We start from the raw sequence: 25,980 nt of genomic DNA, 5'->3' as shown, positions 1-25,980 counted from the left end.
AGTGCATCAATCCTGGATTATGACAGAGCGAGGGAAGGTGTTGGTAATATCTCTACTCCCTTGTTCAGGTGGACACCCTGGGCTCAGCTTCTTATACACGTAGATACTAGGAGAACTTGTTAAGGTGCCCAGTAGAGATACAAAACTTGAGTATCCAATCTTACCACGTTTATGTAATATGAGGGATGACCAAAAGTATCCATGCAAAGTATATTCACTTAATTTACCAGTCTACTAAATTAGTTTTGTAAGATTGTACAATCAAGATTAGATCAGGGATGGGCATCTTTGGGGTGCTCAAGATTGTAATAAGTTAGTCATTAGATTTTTTTTTTCCTCTCAATTCAGGAATGCTCTCACAGAAACTATTTTTCTGCTCAATTCTCCACATACTCCTTTGGAGAATTAACTTAGAAGTCAGTGACAATGTCACCAGGTGACCATGCTTGTTCCTTCAATCTGAAAAATGGAGTAAAATAGAAGAAAAACTGCCATGTGTCTGATCTGTCGACAGTCCCATCATTATTATTGTCACGCCCCCAATAGTGCAAACCTACACTAACATTATGCTTTTTGTCAATACTGGCAAGTTACTTTATAGCTGAGCTAAACAGACACCACATTTGTTGGTGCTGGACACTGTCAATATGTTGCTTATATGTGGCTTTAGAATTCTTTTTGATCCTCAAGCATTACCCAAGCCACCAACTTTGCTCTAACCCTTTCCCTTATGGGTCTCAGACTCTCAGCATGCATCTTGTTTAGGTACAACTTCTTGGGTATATATAGATAGATATATATATATATATATATATATATAGAGCTCCAAAAGAGTTTCCCAAAAGGGAAAGAAAATGAGTAAATAAAAGTGGGACAACAAGTAGTGCTGCTGCTGCCTACTCATGATATAAACAGAATTCACTTTCTTGGTGTAGATCTGCTTTCACTGACTTTTCTAAGGAATAGAAGAATGTGTTCCAGGCAGACGAAAGACTGCGGTTCATAAAACAGCATTTTGGGTGTCACAGGAACACAGAGCAATAGGGCATTTCCTGAGCAAGGACAGAAAAAGCAATAAGAATCTGGTAGAGATTGTAACCTTCCATCATTCTATTCCAGACTAATATAAAAGCATTGTCTAGCGTTCTCTCTTAAAGGGAACCTAAACTGAGAAGGATATGGATTTTTCCTTTTAAAATAATACCAGTTGCCTCATTCTCCTGATGATTCTTTTTTGCCTTACTCTCCTGATGTTCCTGATTTTTTGAGCAACGAGCGATCCATACTGCAATCTTGCAACATGGGTACAGATGCGTGATCACGTGGACGGCGTTTAGAGACACGTGGTGAAAACAACTGTCTTTAAGATCCCCAACGACTCCGCGCAAAGTACCATGATCGCTTGACTTCCTTTTCACGAACGCTGTGTACCTGCTGACCGGGTTCGCAGAACACTTGTTGCTGGATCTATCCTCCTCCGTGTGCATTTAGCTTCATACTCTAAGCTATAGACCCTAAGCAAGCATGCAGGTCACATATTTGAGTGAAGTCTGACTGGATTTGCTGCATGCTTGTTTCAGGTGTGTGATTCAGACACGGTTGTTGCCAAAAAAGATCAGGACTGCCGGGCAACTGGTGGTGTTTAGAAGGAAATAAATATGTCAGCTTCCATATCCCCCTTACTTTAGGTGCTCTTTAAACATCTTGAATAACTTACAATTAATTTGATAACTTTATCTAGTACCAACATATACTGAGACTTATCCATTAAAAAGGTGATTACCATCAGTAGGAGGCTAATTCTAGCCATAGCCTAATAAAGCAGGAAGAAGCAAGAACATAAAAAAAGGTACAGCCAAAGACATGTTTAGTAGCAGTAAAACGAAACAATGCAAAGAAGAGGAATACAAGTTGACAAATTAATTATTGCACCTGAAATCCATGTGAGCTCAACTACATGAAAGATTTGGTAAAATGTCAACACACTCTAATTATTTAAGCAAAACAAAAAGTAAATTAGAAAGTAAAGAGCAAGCAATTAGATCATGGATGATGGTAACATGAAAGCAAGTTAATATTCTGCATAAAATAAAACATTATACTCTATGCAAATAAAGCTTTACACAAATAAGCCCCATAGGCCTCGATTCATAAAAGCAATGCGATAAAAAAAAATCTGGAGGGAAAATACCGCATTCGATATTTTAGACCTTTGTGTGCTAATTCATAAAGATTTTCACAGCTGCCTTTGAAGTTCGGTAAATTACCGCAGCCCATTGAGCGGTACAGCAGAAGTGTGGCGATATCTCTCTTTTGTTACAAGCTGTAATTACGGTTCCGGCGGCTCCCTGCACAGATGACTCACACAGACGGCTCCCTGCACAGATGACTCACAGAGACCTCGGCTCCCTGCTCAGACTTTTGGCTCCCTGCACTTTGCATTGTTAAGACCTCACCAGAGGTGTCGGTAATTATCGTCTGGCTTACCGCTAGTTGAAGGCTTTATGAATTGACATTTGCTGACAATTTACTGACGTGTTGGAGGTAACTACAGCCAAGTCTGTAATTTTCCTCACTGCTCGGTAATTTTAGTTTTTCATGCGGTAACAGTTTTTATGAATTGATACTATGCTCGGGAAAGTCAGCTGTTTTCAGCATTACCTCATGCGGTAATGCTTTATGAATTGAGGCCATTGTCAAAATTGTGAAAGCAATCCGCAAATCAGTTTAATGCAATTTAAAAATACCAACGCTGTCACCTGTTTATTGAGGCCGTGCCCATACACAATTTTTGTTGTTGTGCTTTTTTGTTTGTTTGTTTGTTTGTTTTTTAGCATAGAAATCTGATTAATTTTTCTGCTTGCATTTAAAATCGATTTTTCCAAAAATTTCAAACAAAGTCGGAGTAGAAAGAACATCCAGTTTGTATGTTTTTTCTATCCATTTTTTTTTTGTTTTTTTTTGTTTTTTTTTGGGGGGGGGGGGGGGGGGGGGGCTGTCAATAGTTTTTCAAACAAAACAAAAAAATAACATTTTTATAGAAAAAAATAGAAAAAAAAGGTGAAAATTAATATCCATTCAGTTGAATTCTGTATGGCTACCTTTAAAGGGATCCACTACTGTATTCTGTAAGGCTGGATTAACACGTCTATCAGTTTTCTATGTGTGTTTTTCTGCATGTGTTTTCTGACAATGCTGCATTGCGGTCAGTTATTTTTCTGCATGTGAAAAATTGATTAACATTGGTTCTCAGTTTTCCTATGCAGAAAACGGAAGGGTGCATCCGTCATACATCAGTCAGAGACCCATGAGCCCTGGGCGGGCTGACAACCACTTGTAGCCTACTCGCTATTTGCACACTACTCTGGGCCAGCACTTATTACCTCAAAAGCACCAGCTGAGTGAGACCTAGGATTCCTGTGTAAGCTGCTGCCTGATTACTGAGGGAATTGCCTATGATCTGTGACTTGCTTGTGCATGGCTACAATGCTACAGTATCATCCAGGCTGCCCACAAATGTGGACAGAGGAGCACACTATAAGGGCCCAGACACACCATAAGTGCTTTACTGAGCGCTTCTTGCGATTTGCGCTTTTTAAAAATGTCTTACATTCACTCATTAAAATTCGAGGTAAAAATTGATGCGATTTTTCGCATATGTGTTTGCGCGATCGCAGCAATTTTTACCGTGATTTTAATGAAAGTGGATGAGAGAAATTTTTAAAAAGCACTCAGAAAGCGCTAATCAATCGCAAAGCGCTCAGAAGAGAGCTTATAGTGTGTCTGGGCCCTAAGTACTGTACCTGCATTAACTGGCGAGATCTATGCTAATCGCTAGAAATTTAGCACTGTGCAGTGTGATCTAGCTTAGACCTTGTCTTTGCTCACTTGCTGAAGCATTGAAAAGAAAAATGGACTCCCAGTTATTGACTGAATTAACATACAGTACTATAGTATGCTTTATGTGCTTGAGTATTACAATATAGTAAACTTCTGAGATACTAAACTACTATGCCCAGTCCCTTAGAGTTTACTAGAAAGATTCTACTGTATTCTGCATTAAGGGCTGGTGCACACCAAAACCCGCTAGCAGATCCGCAAAATGCTAGCAGATTTTTAAACGCTTTTTTTTATTTTTATGAGGCGTTTTGCTAGCGTTTTGCGGATTGCTGCTGCGGTTTTCAGTATAGTAGATTTCATATATTGTTACAGTAAACCTGTTACTGAACAGCTTCTGTAACAAAAACGCCTGCAAAACCGCTCTGAAGTGCCGTTTTTCAGAGCGGTTTGCGTTTTTCCTATACTTAACATTGAGGCAGAAACGCATCCGAAATCCAAAAAATGCCTCACCCAGGCATTTTTCGTTTCTGCAAAACGCCTGCCGCTCTGGTGTGCACCACATTTAAAATGAGCATGTTGGGGATTGAAAAAGCTAGAACAGGACAATCACACAGAGTGCAGCATGCGGTGCATTAGTGATTAGCCAAAGAACTAGGTGGAATGGTGTTAGTCATGGTGCCCTTGTGATCAGAAATTGGGTCGATTCAATAATGTGACACTCGGATTGAAAAAAAGAGCCCTAAAGGCTGACGAAGCTAATCAGAAGCCATATTGTGATTCAATCAGAAACCTGTCTTGATCACCATTATCCCCACCCCCCTCCATGCTCATAAACACTCAGGCAAGTTGCGTGTCTATCTGTCCTCTTTAGTGTCCTCTGTGCGCACAGCGGCAACAACAGGACGATATTTGGGCGAAGACTGGTGAGTCCCGCAAATGCGGGTGAAGATACTCCACTTATCCATTATCAGTATCCTGGTAGCCACATTGACTTTCCCCGCCCAGCAGCTGACACTCTGCAGACGGCCTGCATCCCCACTCAGCTTTTCCCCCCCTCCTGCAGGGCAGTTATCTAGGCTGAGGTACCGGTACCCCTGTGTGGTTGGTGGCATGAGAGTGTGATTGCGGCATGTCTGTTTATGGAGTGCTCCGGAGCTTTTAATTGGTTTTATGGGTTTCCCATGTGTGTTATATTTCCACCAGTAAAGGTTTTCTATTTTCATAACCTGGAGAGTGATGGCACTTGTATTTTTGCATTTCAAGTTGCGTGTCTATGTGACAATATAATCACATTGCAACGCGATGCAATGATATTCCTATGGAGCTTTCACATTGGGTGCAAGTGGTACGGTGCGGTGGGTTCAGTCAGGGTAACCAGTCAATGCGTACATTTACAGTGTACGTATATAACTTTTTTTAACCTGATTCCAGTTGTCCTTTAAGGACACTTTACCCACGCAAGTGTGAAAACAAGTGTGAGGCCTGGTGCACACCAGAGGAGTTTTTCTGAGCGTTTTGAGTTTTTAAATCTGCTGCTAATGTTATCCTATGTGTCTGTGCACACTGGAGCAATGAGGTTTTGTAAAAAAAAAAACCCCATAGCATTACATTGGGAAGAGCTTTTGAAACCTCTAGCGCCCAAACGCTAGAGGTTTCAAAAGCTCTTCCCAATGTAATTTTATGGGGTTTTTTTTACAAAACCTCATTGCTCCACTGTGCACAGACACATAGGATAACATTAGCAGCAGATTTAAAAACTCAAAACGCTCAGAAAAACTCCTCTGGTGTGTACCAGGCCTTACAGCTATGACAGACAATACAAAAATAAAAAAAAAACAAAAAAAAAAAAAACAAAAACACTTGAAGGCGCAGTACCATGAAACATGAGACAGACTTACATGATGTGTGCAAACCAACTGAACAAACAAGCTATACTACTAAAAGAATCTTTAGCAGAAATCGACGCTGAATAAAATGTCACCACACTGCATTAGATACAAGTGACACAGAGCCCCAGCTGGGCTCTGGCACATAGCTCCATACCCTTGAAGAACATGGCCACCACCTTTCCGATATCTTCAGAACTGGACGTACAGAAGCCCGGGGCCCTTTTCTTGAATAGTTCCATCACACTTGAACTTCAGGAAGCAGATGGTGTTTTATTTAAAGCAATACTGAAGAGACTTTGGGGGGGGGGGGGAGGAGGCATATACTTGCCCATGGAGAGGGAAGGCTCAGGATCTCATAGAGCCTTCCCAGTCCTCTGTGTCCTCGATCCCCTGCTGTCCCTGTGGAAATTTGCCATCTCCGGGAGCCCTCGGAAGCCCTTGTGTCCTCCAATAATTCCTAAGGTGGGCGGCTCTGTACGGCACATACGCAAGTGCAATGTAAGGAGCCACCAGTCTCCAGAAGCACACGGGAGACACACGGGAGACACAAGTGCTTCTGAAGTTCCCTGAAGTTGTATTCGACTAGTTGGACCTTTCCTCTACATAGGTGAGCATCTGTTTTTCCCCCACAGTCTCTTCAGTATCTATTTAAAGGGGAACTTCAGCCTAAACAAACATACTGTCATTTAGTTACGCGAGTTATGTTAAATAAAATAGATAGATAAATATAATCTCTTACTCACCCTGTCTTAAAAGAACTGGCAAATGTTTGTTATTTCATGGGGCCAGCCATCTTTTTGGTTGAAAGGAGGTGACAGGGAGCATAAGACACATTTCCAACTGACCTGATCACCCCTCTCTGCTACGCGCGCTAGGCTTCAAATCTCAAATTTAAAAAAAATCCCATCATGCTTTGCACAGCATCAGGGGATTTAAAATGCCTGGGCAGTTTTCTTCTGTGCAGCTAAAAATGCTGTGAAACTGTTAAAGAAACACCAAGCCTTTTCAGTGCCGCTGAGTAGATTTTTAGTGTGGAGGTTCACTTTAAGTCATCTTAGGAAGTGGCATGGTGAAGAGAGGAGTCATCTACAAATATCTAGGCACTGGGAGCAATATATGAAAGTCATCCAGAAAGTAACAGTCTTTTCAATTAATTAAATCAATAAACATCTCATTTATTTCATATTAGACACATTCTGATTATTTCTCCACTTAATCACGTCCTTTATAATTTTTTAAACCTTTTTACAAGGTTTTAAACCTCTTTGTTGTCGTAGCATTGCACACCTCACATACGGGTAGGATGATTTGGCGGTGGGAGGGGGGGGGGGGGGGGGAATTTATGTCGCTGAACAGTTACGTGACAAGCCATGCAATTGGAGGAGAGGTTAACCTGACAGGTGCAGGTTGAAATACACAGAAAGAATACCGGAGACTAGTATGGTTGAGGTGTGAAAGGCAATAGGGGCAAGTTCTCCAATCACAGCCATGTCTACAACCTGAAGCATTCTAATTGGCTGGGTGTATTATCATTGCAACCTATCTGAAACCTAGAGGCTTGAGAGAGTGCTGTTCATCCAATCAAGTTAGCAGAATTTCCCTATAAACTTTGTCACTGGCTCACCTCGACCATACTAGTGTCAAGTACCTTGTGTGACAGTTAAAAGTAAATGGCTGTTACTTTCTGGGTAGGAGGAACAGATGGGGGGGTTCATGTTAATGCTGCTCAACAAACAGTTACCAGTGTTATGTAGTCCCATTACATGCGGTGCAGGGAGAGAAGAGGTTAACCTAACTGTCCTTGCAGCTTGTCCAAATGACAGTGCCATTGTAGAAGAAACGTTAAAGTAAACCCGAGTTGTAAAAAAAAAGTTGGATACTTATCCAAGAAGGTACTCCAGAGGCTTCCCATATCTTTCTTGACCCCACCGCTTCTGGCTGGGACCTCTTTTAGTTCATGGTCACACTCCCCTTAATGCACTGCTATACTTCAACTGCGCAAGTACAACCACGCTTATGCAGGAGCACAAAGCCACTGAAGACCATGTAGCTTAAGCCACACTCGTACACACGAAGAGTGTAGCCACAAGAACATATCCAACGAGTTCTTGTCAGATACAGGTATGTTCAGAGGATTAGTGCGAGGCAACAGAGGGTTTGAGGAAGAGATGAAAAGACTGGACAATCCAGAGTCTTCCCTCTATCAGCTTGCAACTTTTTTGTAATCTTCATAGCTGGGGTTCACTTTAACTACAAATATACCTGGCTGACACACTTCAACCCTTTTTTGCCGAAGAAATGCCAGATTTTGCTCCCCGTCTGCGTGTTTTAACACATGCATGCGCAGCAGCATCCAGTGGCGTAGCTAAGAAGCTATGGGCCCCGGTGCAAGTTTTACATTGGGGCCCCCCTAGCACCCTGTACAGAACAATTTATACGGCGCACCAAAACCTGCCAAAGACAACCTCAGTGTCAGAGGTGTAAGAAGGGGATTGGAAACAGTGTGTTAGGGATTACAACTATTCGAATCATCTATAGAAGTGATTATTACCAGCACAGGACCAATAGAGAGCTAATACTGTGATAGAGGGTGGACCCTTCGGGGCCCCTCTGGCCCAAAGGCCCCGATGCGGTTGCTACCTCTGCACCCCCTATTGCTACACCAGTGGCAGCATCCTTTTTTCTTCTGCTGCCTACGCCACTGCGCTGCAGGTCATCACGCGTAAGCGCAGTGTGTTCTCAATTACAGTTCACTCAAACTTCTTTCCATCGTAGGCATCTTACACGCCCCAAATTCTGAGGATATGGAGGGGACCCACAATCTTCCTCTTTACAAATTTGCAGTCCCTGAACCCTGCTGGTTCCCAAGATATGGCATATGAACCTATCTTGTGAACCAGCAGGGCTCAGGGCTGCAATTTTGCACTGAGGTAGATTGGGGGGTCCCCTCCTTATCTTTAAAGTTTGGGGGTGTAAGAGGCCTACAATATAAAGAATTTAGGGTGAACTGTAATATTGAGAATACAATGCGCATGTGTGTGATGAAATACAGCAGTGACATACGCAGCAGTAAGGCAGCAAGACCTGTCATTACACCAGCGAGCTGCTCCTATGTGGTCATGTTACAGATTGGTCATTCCAGCCTATGTCTCAGGGCTCTACAAACTGAGGTGGGAGAACAGGGGAAAAAGGCAGAAGGGAGATAATACTGTATGTGATCTGCAATTTCTGCAGCAAAGCATTGCTGCAGAAGCTTGTTTTCATGGACCCACTGCACAGAACACACTACATTAAGCAATGTTCTCTTGTAATGCAGCCATGCTACTTACTGCCCTGCAATCTTCACCAGCCTGACCACGTCCTTCTACCTCTGCAAAGTTCAACACACAGCATGTGATGCAATACAGGACAGAACATAGCTTCTTGCTACAGTGATTGGATAGAGACTTTATGTTACAGCAGAGCTGACTGCTGGGGGAGGGCACGGATGGAGAAGCAGCCAGCCAATAAACAGCAGCGTAGGACTGACATGAAGGTTCCCACCAGTAGTTCCTTTCTTTTTCCTCCTATTGGGTACTTCCCTTTGCCTGACAGAAATCACCACCAATAAGACGATGAGCTGGGCTTACTGCGAGCTGCTATTGGCTGAGAACCACAGATGGCCTGTGTACGGCTGTGAAGGTGTAGGAAGCAACAACTGACAGGCCGGGCAGATGGGATGGATGAGAAGTGAGTCATGTGAGTAAACGTCTAGCATTATCGTGTATATAGGATAGAATGGGGCGTCTCCACAATAGGGTCCATAAGCTCAGGTGATGCAGAAGCGCTGTACTGCTCTTCCTTGGGGTACAGTTATGTTTGGGGGGGGGGGTGTCTGTGGTGAATAGGTGTAGAAATAACGGCACATCTTTTGTCATGGGTACTACAGAGGGAACTGCCTTTGTATTGTAACTCCATAGTTACAGTTGTGTAAATTCTACCCTATAGCTTTAGTAAAACTAAGCACAGTGCTAAAATGTTTTTGGTTTTGTTTATGGGAAATAAGGCCTTTGCAACTAAACTTACAATTTTAGTAAATTATTTATAAATAGCTGTCTGAATTCAAATCACCTAATTTTTATTTTTAAACTGTGTTTAAAAAAGTAGTCACCATCTTTATAAAGCCTCCTCTACACCATTCAATTCCAGGCACAATCGATCAAATTCAATTGGATCAAATTTAATTAGATCGATTAAATCCGACATGTCCGATCAGGATTCGATCGATCGTGTGATCGATTTGCATTAAAAACTAGCCAAAATCGATCAAATCCCGATCGGACATGTCGGATTTAATTGAACTAATCGAATTCGATCGATTGTGCCTGGAATTGAATGGTACAGAGGGTGCTTAAAGAGGAACTGTAACGACAAAACGGCCCCGGGGGGTACTTACCTTGGGTGGGGGAAGCCTCAGGATCCTAATGAGGCTTCCCACGCCGTTCTGCGTCCCCCGGGGGTCTCGCTGTAGCCCTCCGTACAGCCGTGACGCAATATTTACCTTCCTGGCTCCTGCGCAGGCGCTCTGATGCCTCTCGGCGCCGAAGTAGGCGGAAATACCCGATCACCGTCGGGTCTGCTCTACTGCGCAGGCGCAAGTTTCCGGCGCCTGCGCAGTAGAGCGGACCCGACGGAGATCGGGTATTTCCGTCTATTTCCGTGCAGAAAGTCGCCACAGCGCCCCCGCTGGAGCCAGCAAAGGTAAATATTGAACTGACAGTCGGCACAGTCGCCGGCTGTTCGGAGGGCTGCGGCGAGACCCCCGTGGGACAGAGGACGGCGTGGGAAGCCTCATTAGGATCCGGAGGCTTCCCCCACCCGAGGTGAGTACCCCCCAGGGGATCTTTTTAATGTTACAGAGTCTCTTTAAAGGGACGATCATATCTTGTTTACTGAAGATTAGTTCTTGAATGACCATCATATCACGAATATATATATATATATATATATATATATATATATATATATATATATATATGTGTGTGTAAATATTATAGGTACTTATCCGTTAGCCGGGCGCATCCGGCAGGTGGCGCTAATTACTATTCCCCCTCCAGGCCGACATGGATAGTAGGGAAAGATGTAACTTTGGTGGAGTTTTGTCACCACCTACCTAGAGGATGCGCCCGGCTAACGGATAAGTACCAGAAAAAACAGCTAGGGGGTATTTGTCTTGGGAGAGGGGAGCCTGTGGATCGTAATGAGGCTTACCCATCCTCCTAAGCCTCATGCCGGCTTCACACTGTAGATTGGTGGCAGCGGTGTGGCCTACGTACCACTCTGCCAAAAACAGGGCATCGAAATTATCGCTTTAGTACGCAATAATCCCCGTCTGGATGAGATCCAAACAGGAAGTGACGCTCCAACCAATAATTCTTCATATACAGTTCATAGCAGTAATGATATATTCTCACTGGAACAATAGGCCAACCACTAACGATTAGCAATCACGTTTTTGGACCATGCCAGCACACGAACTCCTCCACTGATATAGGACTCCTCAGATGTGTGTATACATGTCATATGAAAGAGAGACACAGCAATAGTGTGATACCGTTTACAGAGCATACACTATCCAGCACCACCAGTGCTCCCACTCCACTCACGGGTCACCCTAAAGTGCCTCCACCAGCTATGCACTCAAGCCTCTCACCAGATAATATGGCCGACCCTTCACAGACCAGCAGCTCTAGCTTGTTGTGATGACTTTCTCTTGTGTCAGCAAAGAAATGATCTAGGGCTCAAACAGGTGTACCATAGCGTAATTCCATTTAATAAAATATATTAAAAAGAGCAAGTGCACTTACAAACATCCAGTTAAAATGCGTATATAAAACAATCCTCGAAGTGATCCAGTGTCTGACCGGCTCCTACAGCGCCGCCCGACTAATTTCGTCACTTGGACTCATCAGGAGCTTAGCTAATAGGAGCCTGCAGACTCTTTTAAACAGTTTCCACATCACATGACCATATGATTCAGTGAGCGCCATTCGCTGAGCTCTTTAGCTCGTTTCTAACCTCACTGTCTATTGGCTCTACTTTGTGTGTTATCAGGGACTACATTACCCATCATTCCCTAGGATCAGATCTATCCCAGGCTCTCCAATTGGGTGGTTAGGGTCACAAGCCCCTCAGGGCTCCACCCCTCCAAATTCCGCCCTAAAATCCGGATTTCTGTAACTCCTATCAGACGGACTACAAATGGCAGCATGTTGAACGGATTTCCGCATAAAAAAAACGGAATTCCGCATAAAAAAAACGGAACTCCGCATAAAAAACGGATTTCCGCATAAAAAATGGACTTCCGCATAAAAAAAAAAAAAATAAATAAATTATTTTTTTATTTTTCTTTCTCCCTTTTCATTTCCCCTTCCCTTCTCCTTTTCCTCTTTTTTGATCTTGTGATCCGGAACTCCGCATCATAAGCGGGCAAAAAACCTCAACAGACTAAAATCATGGGTCCACGGTAATGCTTCCAAAAAAGGCTACACCAGCTACCATAGGAAAGGGAAAATTGCTCTACTTTTACCTCTGTTTCTAGGCGCTCACTTCCACATATGTAACACTACGTACATTACTACAAATAAACCCCTTTCTGTCCATAATGCCCCCACCCCTTAATACACATATTCACCAATTACAATAACTGAATTGAATACAATTTTACCTTCACATTTGTGTCCCCCATCATTATTTATATATACAGCTCCATTCAATCCTCCCTTCAATCATCAGCTATATGACAATTCAGATCAAGCTCAACGTTCAATCCACCCGGCTGCATTGTTTTAAGATCATAAATCCATTTTGTTTCCATCTTAGATATCTCCCTAATTTTGTGACAGCCCCTCCACCTTGTCGTCAATTTTTGTACCCCACAGAATTTCATTGGGATTGCTAATCGTTAGTGGTTGGCCTATTGTTCCGGTGAGAATATATCATTACTGCTATGAACTGTATATGAAGAATTATTGGTTGGACTATTAACTGGATACCTGTGGATCACACCTATTGAGGGTGTTGTGGACTTTTTAAATGTGGAATCTTGTGTATTAATATGTAGGTTGTTGAGCGCTGTTTCCATAGAATAGAAATTTTGTATGTAGTGTGACACACACAATTGAAAAATAGTGATCCGACCAGACAGACATTTGTTAAGATTTATTAATATTTAGAATATCTATTGAGGAGCGCACTGATCAAATATAGAATTTTTTTTAAAAAAAGGAAGTGACGCTCGTTTGCGGTCAGTTCCTGTTTTGGCAATACGGAAGTGCATGGAAGCGTATTTTTAAAAAAACTATGCATGCGCGACGCACTTCCAACTTATTTTTTAAAAGCACTGTCGCCATAGACTTACGTGACTTCTGGTTCGCCACAGGAGCTGCACGGTAATGTAGGTATGCGCTTGCGTTGGGGCACTTCCGGCGCAGTGTACTGCAACGTGGGGAGTGTGTACTCCCCCATAGGCTTTCATTGCCCAGGGGCGTGGTGCGTTACATTTACTGCACCGCAATGCCCCAGTGTAAAAGGGCCCTCAGGGATCCAGTGCTAGAAGCCCCCCAAAAAATCAGCCAGGCGCAGTAGTGCCTGCAATATTTACCTACCTGGCTCCAGCGCAGGCGCCATATCGGCTTTCTTTATTACAGATCATCTTTAAAGCAAATACTTACCTGTAGAGAGGAAAGGCTCTGGATCTCATGGAGCTGTCCCTGTCCTCTCTGGGCGTCTGTGTTCCAGTGCTTTTACCTGTTCAAATTTGCTGCCTCCAGGAGCCTTCAGAAGCACTTGTGTCCCTGAGTGCTTCTGAAGAGGAATGGCTCCGTACTGCACATGTGTGGTAAGGAGCCACCCGTGTCCGGAAGAACTCAGGAACACAAATGCTTCCGAGGATTCCCAAAGGCGTATTCGACCAGTTGGTCATTCTAACAAGGGGACAGAGCGAGGACTGGGTAGACTTTATAGGATACAGAGTGTTTCCTCACCATAGGTAAGGTGAATATTAAACTTTTTTTTTTCTTCACTTCAGTCTAGCTTTTAGGCTAGTTACACACCAAGACGTTGCGTTAGGTGCTACGTTAAGGTCGCATAACGTGCACCTAACGCAAGGCCTGGTGCTCTTCGATGTGGATGTCAGAGTGAGCCGCGTTGTGCAGTTCACTCTGGCGTCCGTGATGCGTACTCTTGGACGCATGCGGCATCACGTGGTCCCGCCGGCCAATCGCCGCACAGAGCTGCTGCACCAGGAAGTAAACACTGCACGTCACAACGTGCAGTGAATATTAATTAGCCATGTGCCTGGCCGCTGTCCGCTCCTCCCCAACATGACTGAGCATGTGCAAACAGTCTAACGCGGCTCAAGCCGCTGTAACGCTATGGTATGCTGCACTTTCGGCAGAACATGCAGCTTTACATGTATTGCAACGTGGGCTGTGTGAACAGCCCACTTGTGTTACATTGCTGTGCGTTGGGGGAGCGTTAGAGGCTGCACTAACGTGCGCCTGTAACGTCTTAGTGTGTAAGCAGCCTAAAGGTAAAAAAAAAAGTTAGACACTAACCCCTGTAGAGGGAAGCCTCTTCCTCTTTGCAGCCGCGCTCCTTTCCATGTACAAGCATGGCCACACAGAGCAGGTACCTGCAGAGATTGCACCTGTGCAGTAGCTCGGAACTGCTGGTGCATGGAGGAAAAAGCCGTGCACAAGCAGCTCCGTGCCACTGTGCAGGCTGTGCTTGTACATGGAGGCTGGGAGCACAATGTTCCTTATTAATATGGGTCACAGCGGAGGAATAGAGGGGCGTTGGAAAACAGGGAACCTCTGTACAATCCAGAGGTTTCCCCTACTCAGGTAAATATCAGATACCTTTTAAAGTGGTGAGTTGGATTAATTTGAATGGTTACAGATCACTAGCCACAATGGTTACTTCTCACTGGAAGAAATAGCAGTACATGGCGGGTTGATTTACATTGCAGATGCATATCACTTGCCACTCTTTTTTTTAAAACGGGGGATGTGGCAGACAGGGTTCTGGGGTGGGGGGAGTGGTGAATGCCATTTGAAGTTCTGTAAAGCGGTGATTGCCACTTACTGCTAGTAATTAAAAGCCTGGACACAATGGCCTTGATTCAAAGCAGCGCAGCCTAATGTGAAGGAGCGCTCAGTAACAAGAAGCGTGCTCCCTATGCACACTTTAGCAGCGATTGCTGCTATGTTAGGAGCGTGTCTTTCCTTAGTTACGCACATTGCTATGTAAGCTTTAAATAAGTAACTTTAAATGTGGGTGGTCTTGTGAAGTATTGCAACCACGATACTTCACTAGCAGCCTCTACTTTGTTCATTAATATAGTTACAGTGACTATGTTAAGTGACATAGCAGGGCTGTGGAGTCGGTACAAAAATCTTCCAACTCCGACTCCTCAGTTTCTGAAACCACGACTCCAACTCTGACACTGGGTACCCAAAATGGCTCAAACTCCGACTCCTTGACTCCGACTCCTTAGTCTAATACTTAACAGAGCTGTGAATTTTGTACAAAAATTATCCGACTCCTCAGTTTCTGAAACCACAACTCCAACTCCGGGTGCCCAAAATTACTCCGACTCCAACTCCGACTCCACAGCCCTGTGACATAGTAGCGGCCACTAATGAAGTATCGTGGTTGCCACCCACCTCTGGACTGCTTGCATTTAAAGTTACGCGCGTTGCTATGTAAGCAGCGTGCATAACTAAGGGAAGGCACGCTCCTAACATAGCAAGCACTGCTATGTAAAGCGTGCATAGTGAGCGCTCCTTTACATTAGGCTGCGCTGCTTTAGTATTTAGTATTTAGAAATTTACCTTTCAATTGTAGACAGTGAGGAGCTGTGAGGAAGCATTAACCAGACTTCTGTGAGTGGGGATGACCAATTAGATGCAGTTTTTTTTCTGACTTCATGCAAATTGAAATAGAACCAATCCAAATCGGCAACAACTGCATTTGGTTGGTGAAGTTTCAGTTTGCATACATATTATGGCCAACTTTATATCTTGCTAGAAAAAAAATTACAATTGATTGTATCTACCTGTGAGTACAGGTCACCTGACTCGATCCACGTCACCATCCGCTTCCTCACTCTGCTGTTTACAGATTTATTATTCCTCCCTACGTCCTCCAGGACGGCCCTCCTGAGATTGTGTAGTCTCCCCTCCCAAATCGGAAACACCTGACAAGAATTAGAATAATAATTAGTATAAATCCCACCCCTCCACAATCTCCCTCAGTTTTTTGTATGTTTCCTACACTCACCACGGAAGCACCTACGGAGTCCTGGTGGTAGGGGAGCCTGATGGCACCTACCTTGTCTAAAGATGGCCAGGCAAGAAGATTGAAAGGATGTCGTTGGAGAGCGGTACGAGTCAGCGCTGGGCGCGACCCGTCTGGTGGTTTTTTGAGGCAGCCAGACCTTTTCTCCACTTGGGGGTGGGGGAGGTTGTAGGATTTCTCCCATCCCACTGCTCTCCCGGACGGCATGGCGGCTGGGTGACGCCGTCTCCACTTCCGCATTGAAGTTTCCGGAAGTTGGAGGCGGAAGTGACGCGGAGGCACGCCGCATGGCGCAGCGGTTCCGGCGTGCCAGCGGGGGTCATTTGCACGCAGTCTGGCCACGCGTTACAGCTCTATCTCCGCACAGCACACTCCGCAGCCGCAAGCAGGGACGCCAGATCACCCAGCACGCCAGCAAGTTTGCACTGAGTGCAACAACACTCTGCAGGGGCCATGCAGCAGCCAACAGAGCCCTCTCCAGAGACGAAGCAGACGCCTCCGGCTGGCACTGAGGAGTCAGGTCAGCAGCCGGTAAGGTTCCTTGCATTCCTGTTTTATTATGCTACAGTGTGCTGTCTGTTACTAGCTAAAGCATTCCCTGGATTTGTTTATGTTTTCTTACAGAAGCCAGTCAAGAGCTCAGGAAAATCTAATAAGTGTACTAAATGTGGGGGCAGGCTACCTGAGGGAACTTCTAAATCTTTATGTGCTGATTGTTACAATAAATCAAAGTCTCATTCTCCGAGACCCGAGAGCACTACTGTAGCATTGTTAGATTTAATGAAATCAATGAAACAGGAATTAGCTACTACATTTTCTGCATTTAGAGCAGCTCTACCTCCTTGTCCAGTCCAGATGGTCCCTCTTCCACAGGTTCCGGCAGCCTTACCAGCATCATCTACTGCCCAGCCTGTTGTAATAACTTCCCAATTACAGGTTCCGCAGACTGGTTCTGTCCCTATCGATCAGAGTGTATCCTTGCCTGTACTCCCTAGTACTCAGAGGGTGGATACGGAGGTTCCCCAGAACGTGGGTATTGAGAATCCCTCACCGTTTTCGGACGTTTCTGAGGCATCAGATGAGGGAGAGCTGGCTGAGTCTGACGCTTCAGGTAATACATCAGAGGCTACAGTTCCTAGGTATTTGTTCAATGCTGAGGACACGTCTGAGCTGCTGAAAGCAGTTTATGATTCGGAACAAATTGAGCAACCTAGGCCATCCTCTACTCCACAAGATGATATTTATAGGGGACTAGAGGATCGCGGAGGTCGGGTTTTTCCTGTCCATAGAGCTGTCAGGAGTATTATTTCCGCTCAGTGGAAGGATCCAGAGGGAAGGCTTTTTATCCCTAGATCCTTTAAACGGCGGTTTCCCTTTAATATGGAGGAACATGAATCATTGTTCAAGTGCCCTCGATTAGATGCTCCTATTTCTCAGTGCTCCAAGGATACTGATTTATCCTTTGAAGATATGGGGACCTTGAAGGACCCGATGGACAGGAAGGCAGAGGCTCTGCTTAAAAGAGCGTGGGATTCAACGTCCTTCTCTTTTAAACCGGCCATTTCCTCGGTTTGTGTAGCCCGGAACTTGGATAAGTGGGTTCGTGGGCTCCAGGAACGTCTGGAGGAGGGCACTCCACATGCTAGAATCCTAGAGAGCCTTCCGGTTATCATCAAATCTATTGCCTTCCTGGCGGACGCAGCAACTGAATCCCTCAGAGCTGCCGCCAAGACAGCGGCCTTAATTAACTCGGCACGAAGGGCCGTTTGGTTAAATACGTGGCAGGGAGATGTTACCTCCAAGCAGAAGCTATGTGGAATGGCGTTTCAGGGGGATCTTTTGTTCGGACGAGATTTGGACTCGGTTTTGGAAAGATCTTCCAATAGAGCCAGGAAATTCCCGGATAAGAATAAGAGCGGGAAACGGCCCTTTCGGAGCAGGAAGCCCTTTCTTAGGCAGGACCAGCCGAATAGAGGGCAAAGACAAAATAAGAAATGGACCTATAATGCAGGCAGAGGCAGGCCATTCCTGTTCAATAAACCCCAGCCAGCCCCGTCCACTGCAAGGTCCGCCAAGTGACAGCCAGATCCCGGTGGGGGGGAGACTTCTCCACTTCTTTCCGGAGTGGCAGAAGATAACAAAGAACGACTTTATTCTATCTCTGATCCAACTGGGTTACAAGATAGAATTTGTATCTCCTCCTCCCTCCCGGGTGATAGTCACTTCTATCCCCAGGGATCAGATCAAGGCAGAGGCCCTTATGGACTCGGTTTCCTCTCTTCTGCAGAAGAACGTGATTCGACCGGTTCCAACTCAGGAACAGGGGAAGGGGTTCTATTCGCGGGTATTTTTAATCCAGAAGAAGTCAGGGAAGTTTCGAATGATATTGAATTTGAAACCCTTGAATCCCTACATTGTAGTGAAGAGGTTCAGAATGGAGAGCATTGCCTCAGTTCGCAACCTCATATCTCCAGGGGATTTTCTGGCATCAGTGGATCTGGAGGATGCTTACCTCCACGTCCCGATACACCCGCTGTTTCAGAAATATCTGAGATTTGCAGTCCGGACGGGGGAGTCGATATGCCATTTTCAATATCAGGCTCTCCCGTTCGGAATTTCGTCGGCCCCAAGAATCTTTACGAAGATTGTGGCAGAGGTGATGTCCTTTTTACATCTCCACAATATAAGGGTCCTGCCTTACTTGGACGACTTCCTTTTTATGGCAGGGACCCGAGAAGCCTTGCAGAGGGAGCTAAATTTTTCACTCCAGCTCTTGAACAGTCTGGGTTGGATAGTGAGCATGGAAAAGTCTCAGTTACACCCGGTTCAGAGCTTAATTTTTTTGGGGCTAAGTTGGGACACGACGGTCAGACGTGTCTTTCTACCCAAGCAGAAGATAGACAAGCTGAGGTCAGAGATTCAGGGAATCAGATTGGATTCTCAGGTTCCTCTTCGAAGGTTAGTATCAATCCTGGGTCTAATGTCGTCTGCCATTCCAGCAGTAGAATGGGCCCAGGCCCACTCTCGGGGCCTACAGACTTGGGTCCTAGCGAATTGGGACAGAGATCATCGGTCTTTAGACAGGAGAGTGATGTTACCCGACCAGGTTATACAGTCACTTCTCTGGTGGGATCATTTGATCAATCTAAACCAGGGTCGCAGATGGAACCAGGAGATCCCATTAAAGTTGTATACGGACGCGAGCGCCTGGGGTTGGGGTGCCCACTGTTTGGGTCACCAGGCTCAGGGGCGATGGGACGAACAAATGTCTCACAAATCATCCAATTACAGAGAACTCAGGGCGATCCTTCTGGGATTACAGGCCTTGCATCCGGTAATCTCCGGCTCGGAAGTCCTCGTGTTCTCGGACAACTTTGTGTCGGTCTGTTATGTCAGGAAGCAGGGGGGCACTCGTGTTCCGGACCTGCAGGGCCTGACAGAACAGATCATGTCATGGTCAGAAGCCAACCTGGAGTCGATATCAGCGGTCCAGGTTCGAGGGATCCACAACAAACAGGCAGACTCTCTGAGCAGGGGCGTGGTACAGGAGTCAGAATGGGAGCTCAATCCCGATGTTTTTCAGGAGATCACAGAAAGTTGGGGATCTCCGGTTCTCGACCTGTTTGCCAATCCAGAGAACGCAAAAGTCAGAGATTTTTGTACCCTGGATCCTTCTGTTTCAATAAACAGAATAGATGGCCTGTCGATTCCGTGGCCAGAGGGACTGCTTTACGCTTTTCCACCGTTCAAGTTGATTCCAAGGGTTCTCAGGAAGATCCTGACAGAACATGCGGAGGTCTTACTGATCGCGCCTTGGTGGCCGAGGAGAGCTTGGTATCCTCTCCTTCAGTACCTTGTAATCAGGGGCCCTTGGCATCTACCATGCAGACCGGACCTGCTGTCACAGAAGGGCCAGGTCCATCCGAGCCCAGAGGTCTTACATCTGACCGCATGGATCCTGAGGAGCAGATTTTGAGGCATCGGGGGTTTTCCAGTGATGTGGTTAAAACATTACTGGCCTGTAGGAAGTCAGCGACTAGGAGGAAGTACAACAAAGTTTGGTACACCTTCTCCGCTTGGAAACAGAGGGATGTTTCCAGGTCAGATAACATTGTCTCAGTTTTGGAATTTTTACAGCACGGGGTGCAGTTAGGCTTATCTGTTAGTACCCTAAGGGCCCAGGTGTCGGCCCTTTCGGTTTTTCTTTCTAGGCGGCTATCAGCCGATGTTTATGTTAAAAATTTTCTGAAGTCAGTAGAGCGTTCTCAACCGATCCCTCAGAAACTGGTTCCTCCATGGGATTTGTCATTAGTATTGGATTTTTTAACCTCAGACAGGTTTGAACCCTTGAATTCGGTCCCGTTAAAGTTCCTTACACTTAAGGTTGTTTTTTTGGTGGCCATCACTTCGGCTCGTAGAGTCGGTGATATTCAGGCATTGTCTATTAAAGATCCGTACATGGTGGTCCATACTGACAGGATTATCTTTAAGCTAGATCCGTCATACTTACCCAAGGTATCTACGTCCTTTCATAGGACTCAGGATATTGTACTGCCATCCTTTGTGGCTAATCCACAGAATGACAAGGAGAGGAGGTTGAGCTCTTTGGATGTTAGAAGGGCAGTTTTGATTTTTCTGGATAGAACCAGAGAGTGGAGAACTTCCACTAGCCTTTTTGTATCATTTGGTGGTTCTAAGAGTGGAAGCCAGGTTTCCAGAGTAACAGTGTCTAGATGGATTAAGCAGCTAATATCCCTAGCATACTCAGAGGCTCAGTTAAAGGTACCTGACCACATTACGGCACACTCAACAAGATCCTTATTAACGTCTTGGGCGGAGAGATCAGGAGCTTCTCTGGAGCAGATATGTCGGGCCGCGACCTGGTCCAGCCACTCGACCTTTGTCAAGCACTACAGAGTGGAGCTTCTTTCAAGCCAGGATCAGGCCTTTGGCCGCAAGGTTCTTCAAGCCGTTATCCCACCCTAGAGGTAAATTTCTCGCTAAATCTCAGGAGGGCCGTCCTGGAGGACGTAGGGAGGAAGTGCCGGCTGCTTACCTGGTAGCAGTGTTCCGGCGAGTCCTCCAGGACGGCCGCCTAAGTTCCCGACCCTATTATATCTATTAATGGTATGGTAGTGGTTGGTGGACTAGTTGTTTCTCTTCATTAAACTGAGGGAGATTGTGGAGGGGTGGGATTTATACTAATTATTATTCTAATTCTTGTCAGGTGTTTCCGATTTGGGAGGGGAGACTACACAATCTCAGGAGGGCCGTCCTGGAGGACTCGCCGGAACACTGCTACCAGGTAAGCAGCCGGCACTTTTTGACTAGGACTACAACTCAACAGAGTTTCATCTCCCTGTTCCTACTCTGGAGTGGAAAAAGTAAAATAAAATGGTTAAATAAAAAAGCACTGAATAACAATTTGTCATTGCAGACCTTCCAAAAGTGTCAGGTTGCTTTCTCTGTTGCTGAAAAAATCAGCTGATGCGTCAGAAGAGCAAAAGGGGAAATATTTGGAAAGTGTGAATATACTGTACGTTTTAAGATTAGAAACTAGAGGCCGAACTGGCGGCAAGCTTGCCGTGCGCAGGTAGCTGTCGCCAGCAGACCACTTCTCAGGAAGATATTGATCCTTTACTTGATCTGCCTCTAGGGCCTCTTTCACACTGAATGATGAAAAACTACATTTTACATCTCTAATTGATGTGCATATCTTTTCATAGCAATTGATTTCTTGAGTGTATATCAGAATGATTCTCAGTTACCCTGAAATGTTTGCCCTGTTTCCAAAATGTCATTGATCTAGTGAATTGATTTATTTACGGTAGCACCAGCATCACTTAGCAGGATCACATGACTAGAGATGATGACGGCTAGCAAATGGGAGCAGCTAGGACTGATGGGATGTGGTGGACACAATGGGCTCTATTCATAAAACATTTGCGGAAAAAAAAATCTTGGAGAGAAAACACTGCATCGGTATTTTAGACTTTTGTGTGCTAATTCATAAAAAAAGTTTACACTTGCGATGAAAGGTCTGGGAATTCCTGCACTAAACTGGCGGTGCTGCGGAGTTGTTACATTTTCTCTGTGCAGAGACAGTTACTATAAAGGAGGCAGCCCCAGCATCCCTTTACATGTTCCTTTTTTTTTAAACTGCCTATCCTTGCCCTGAATCTTCTCTGAATCTGTCTAATAGTCTTTCTAAACAATCTATTTAATTGCCGCATCTTAAGCTGAGTACACACGTACGATAACGATCGTTCGAAAACGAACGATAACGACAATCGGAGCGATAATCGTGCGCTCCAAATTTTCCAACGATCGTTTTTTTGGACGATAACGACCATTATCGTTCAATCTGACCGATCCAACCCGGCGGATTTTTTCGAAAGATAATCGTTCAATCGTTGCAGTGTGTACAATGATCGTCCGATAACGCATGTTCTTATTGCCTGTCATAACGTCACTTCCGTTTGCGCACGCATTTTTTAATCGTTCGTCGTTCAGTACTTTATACTTCTATCGTTCACGTGTGTACACAATCGTTCATTACGAACGATCTTTTCGGTCTAATTTGAATATCGTGTAAACGTCACGAATCGTTCGTAACGAACGATCTTTATCGGACGTGTATACGAACCTTTAGAAGAACTTCAAGAAATGTTACACATGCAGGCTTTCTGATGTGAAATTTATCTGAAAACAGGTACCCAAGGGGTTAAAAAACACAGCCTTGGTATTCCGGGATGCCTTGTTTGCTCTGCTCTCACTGCTGCTGCCTGCGAGGTCTGTCTCAATTAGCTTGCCTGTTATCGCATTATCTAAACAGTCGGTATTCTCTGTTCCCATTCCGCCTGCACTAATCTTTATGAATTGACATGTACAGGGAGTGCAGAATTATTAGGCAAGTTTTTTTTATTTTTGAGGCATAATTTTATTATTGAACAACAACCATGTTCTCATTGAACCCAAAAAACTAATTACTATCAAAGCTGAATATTTTTGAAAGTAGTTTTTAATTTGTTTTTAGTTTGCTATTTTAGGGGGAAATCGGTGTGTGCAGGTGACTATTACTGTGCATAATTATTAGGCAACTTAACAAAAAACAAATACCGTATATACTCGCATACAAGCCGAATTTTTGACCCCCAAAAAGGGGGCCAAAAGTTGGGGGGTCGGCTTGTATGCGAGTCGTGGGTGGTGGTCTGCGCCCCCCGCCCGCCCGCTTGCTCGCCCCCTCCCTCCGCGGCCGCTGCTGCTGCTGCTATTACCTGCTTCAGCGGCCGCTTCCTAATCCGGGTTCCCCTCTTCATCCTGCGGACTCCGTAAGTGTATCACAGCAGCGCGCCCGGCGCTGCTGCTGTGACGATGCAGGGGGCAGGAAAGAGCGGTTCCCCTGGTAACGGCGCCGTTACCAGGGGAACCGCTCTTTCCTGGCCCCTGCATTGTCACAGCAGCAGCGCCGGGCGCGCTGCTGTGATACACTTACGGAGTCCGCAGGATGAAGAGGGGAACCCGGATTAGGAAGCGGCCGCTGAAGCAGGTAATAGCAGCAGCAGCGGCCGCGGAGGGAGGGAGGGAGCGTGTGGGGCAGTGCGGGGCAGGGCACTATACTAGCTATACTGAGCACTACACTAGCTAAACTGGGGCACTATACTAGCTAAACTGGGGCACTATACTAGCTAAACTGAGCACTATACTAGCTATACTGGGCACTATACTAGCTATACTGAGCACTATACTAGCTATACTGAGCACTATACTAGCTAAACTGGGGCACTATACTAGCTAAACTGGGGCACTATACTAGCTAAACTGAGCACTATACTAGCTATACTGGGCATTATACTAGCTATACTGAGCACTATACTAGCTATACTGAGCACTATACTAGCTATACTGAGCACTATACTAGCTAAACTGGGGCACTATACTAGCTAAACTGAGCACTATACTAGCTATACTGAGCACTATACTAGCTATACTGGGCACTATACTAGCTATCCTGAGCACTATACTAGCTATACTGAGCACTATATTAGCTATACTGAGCACTATACTAGCTATACTGAGCACTATACTAGCTATACTGAGCACTATACTAGCTATACTGAGCACTTTACTAGCTATACTGAGCACTATACTAGCTGTACTGAGCACTATACTAGCTATACTGAGCACTATACTAGCTATACTGAGCACTATACTAGCTATACTGAGCACTTTACTAGCTATACTGAGCACTATACTAGCTATACTGAGCACTATACTAGCTAAACTGGGGCACTATACTAGCTAAACTGGGGCACTATACTAGCTATACTGAGCACTATACTAGCTATACTGAGCACTATACTAGCTATACTGGGGCACTACCTACCCATACTGGGCACTTTACTAGCTGTACTGGGACACACTAGGGGAATAAGGCGGCCAGCATTTCCTACCCCCGGCTTATATGGGGGTCAATCATTTTCCCCTGTTTTTTCAGGTAAAAGTTGGGGGTCGGCTTATATGCGGGTCGGCTTATATGCGAGTATATACGGTATATACCCATTTCAATTATTTATTTTTACCAGTGAAACCAATATAACATCTCAACATTCACAAATATACATTTCTGACATTCTAAAACAAAACAAAAACAAATCAGTGACCAATATAGCCACCTTTCTTTGCAAGGACACTCAAAAGCCTGCCATCCATGGATTCTGTCAGTGTTTTGATCTGTTCACCATCAACATTGCGTGCAGCAGCAACCACGGCCTCCCAGACACTGTTCAGAGAGGTGTACTGTTTTCCCTCCTTGTAAATCTCACATTTTATGATGGACCACAGGTTCTCAATGGGGTTCAGATCAGGTGAACAAGGAGGCCATGTCATTAGTTTTTCTTCTTTTTATACCCTTTCTTGCCAGCCACGCTGTGGAGTACTTGGACGCGTGTGATGGAGCATTGTCCTGCATGAAAATCATGTTTTTCTTGAAGGATGCTGACTTCTTCCTGTACCACTGCTTGAAGAAGGTGTCTTCCAGAAACTGGCAGTAGGACTGGGAGTTGAGCTTGACAACATCCTCAACCCGAAAAGGCCCCACAAGCTCATCTTTGATGATACCAGCCCAAACCAGTACTCCACCTCCACCTTGCTGGCGTCTGAGTCGGACTGGAGCTCTCTGCCCTTTACCAATCCAGCCACGGGCCCATCCATCTGGCCCATCAAGACTCACTCTCATTTCATCAGTCCATAAAACCTTAGAAAAATCAGTCTTGAGATATTTCTTGGCCCAGTCTTGACGTTTCAGCTTGTGTGTCTTGTTCAGTGGTCTTTCAGCCTTTCTTACCTTGGCCATGTCTCTGAGTATTGCACACCTTGTGCTTTTGGGCACTCCAGTGATGTTGCAGCTCTGAAATATGGCCAAACTGGTGACATCTTGGCAGCTGCACGCTTGACTTTTCTCAGTTCATGGGCAGTTATTTTGCGCCTTGGTTTTTCCACACGCTTCTTGCGACCCTGTTGACTATTTTGAATGAAACGCTTGATTGATCTATGATCACGTTTCAGAAGCTTTGCAATTTTAAGAGTGCTGCATCCCTTTGCAAGATATCTCACTATTTTTGACTTTTCTGAGCCTGTCAAGTCCTTGTTTTGACCCATTTTGCCAAAGGAAAGGAAGTTGCCTAATAATTATGCACACCTGATATAGGGTGTTGATGTCATTAGACCACACCCCTTCTCAATACAGAGATGCACATCACCTAATATGCTTAATTGGTAGTAGGCTTTCGAGCCTATACAGCTTGGAGTTAGACAACATGCATAAAGAGGATGATGTGGTCAAAATACTCATTTGCCTAATAATTCTGCACTCCCTGTAGTGACAAGTGCTGAGATAATCACCGCACCA

The 25,980-nt window shown here is 45.1% G+C and overlaps 2 protein-coding genes across 6 annotated transcripts in view; one reads left to right on the top strand and one right to left on the bottom strand.

The window, feature by feature from the left end:
* Window positions 1-9,240, bottom strand: part of KYAT3 (kynurenine aminotransferase 3) — a 62,041-nt gene extending 52,801 nt beyond the window's left edge. For 2 of the 3 annotated variants that reach the window (XM_068239838.1, XM_068239840.1), the window contains exon 1: window positions 9,059-9,240. The gene's annotated coding sequence lies outside the window, so the exon portion shown is untranslated. Of the gene's footprint in view, window positions 1-1,783; window positions 1,814-9,058 lie in introns of those variants that run through there. The other variant, XM_068239839.1, reaches the window with a different exon arrangement.
* Window positions 9,241-9,381: 141 nt separating this feature from the next.
* LRRC8B (leucine rich repeat containing 8 VRAC subunit B) overlaps window positions 9,382-25,980 on the top strand; it is an 85,430-nt gene continuing 68,831 nt past the window's right edge. For 2 of the 3 annotated variants that reach the window (XM_068239835.1, XM_068239834.1), the window contains exon 1: window positions 9,382-9,467. The gene's annotated coding sequence lies outside the window, so the exon portion shown is untranslated. The remainder of the gene's footprint in view (window positions 9,468-25,980) is intronic. The other variant, XM_068239836.1, reaches the window with a different exon arrangement.

Source organism: Hyperolius riggenbachi, chromosome 6 (genome assembly GCF_040937935.1).
Source record: "Hyperolius riggenbachi isolate aHypRig1 chromosome 6, aHypRig1.pri, whole genome shotgun sequence".
Taxonomy (NCBI): domain Eukaryota; kingdom Metazoa; phylum Chordata; class Amphibia; order Anura; family Hyperoliidae; genus Hyperolius; species Hyperolius riggenbachi.
Note: the sequence above shows the minus strand (reverse complement) of the source record. Positions and strands in the feature narration are given on the sequence as shown.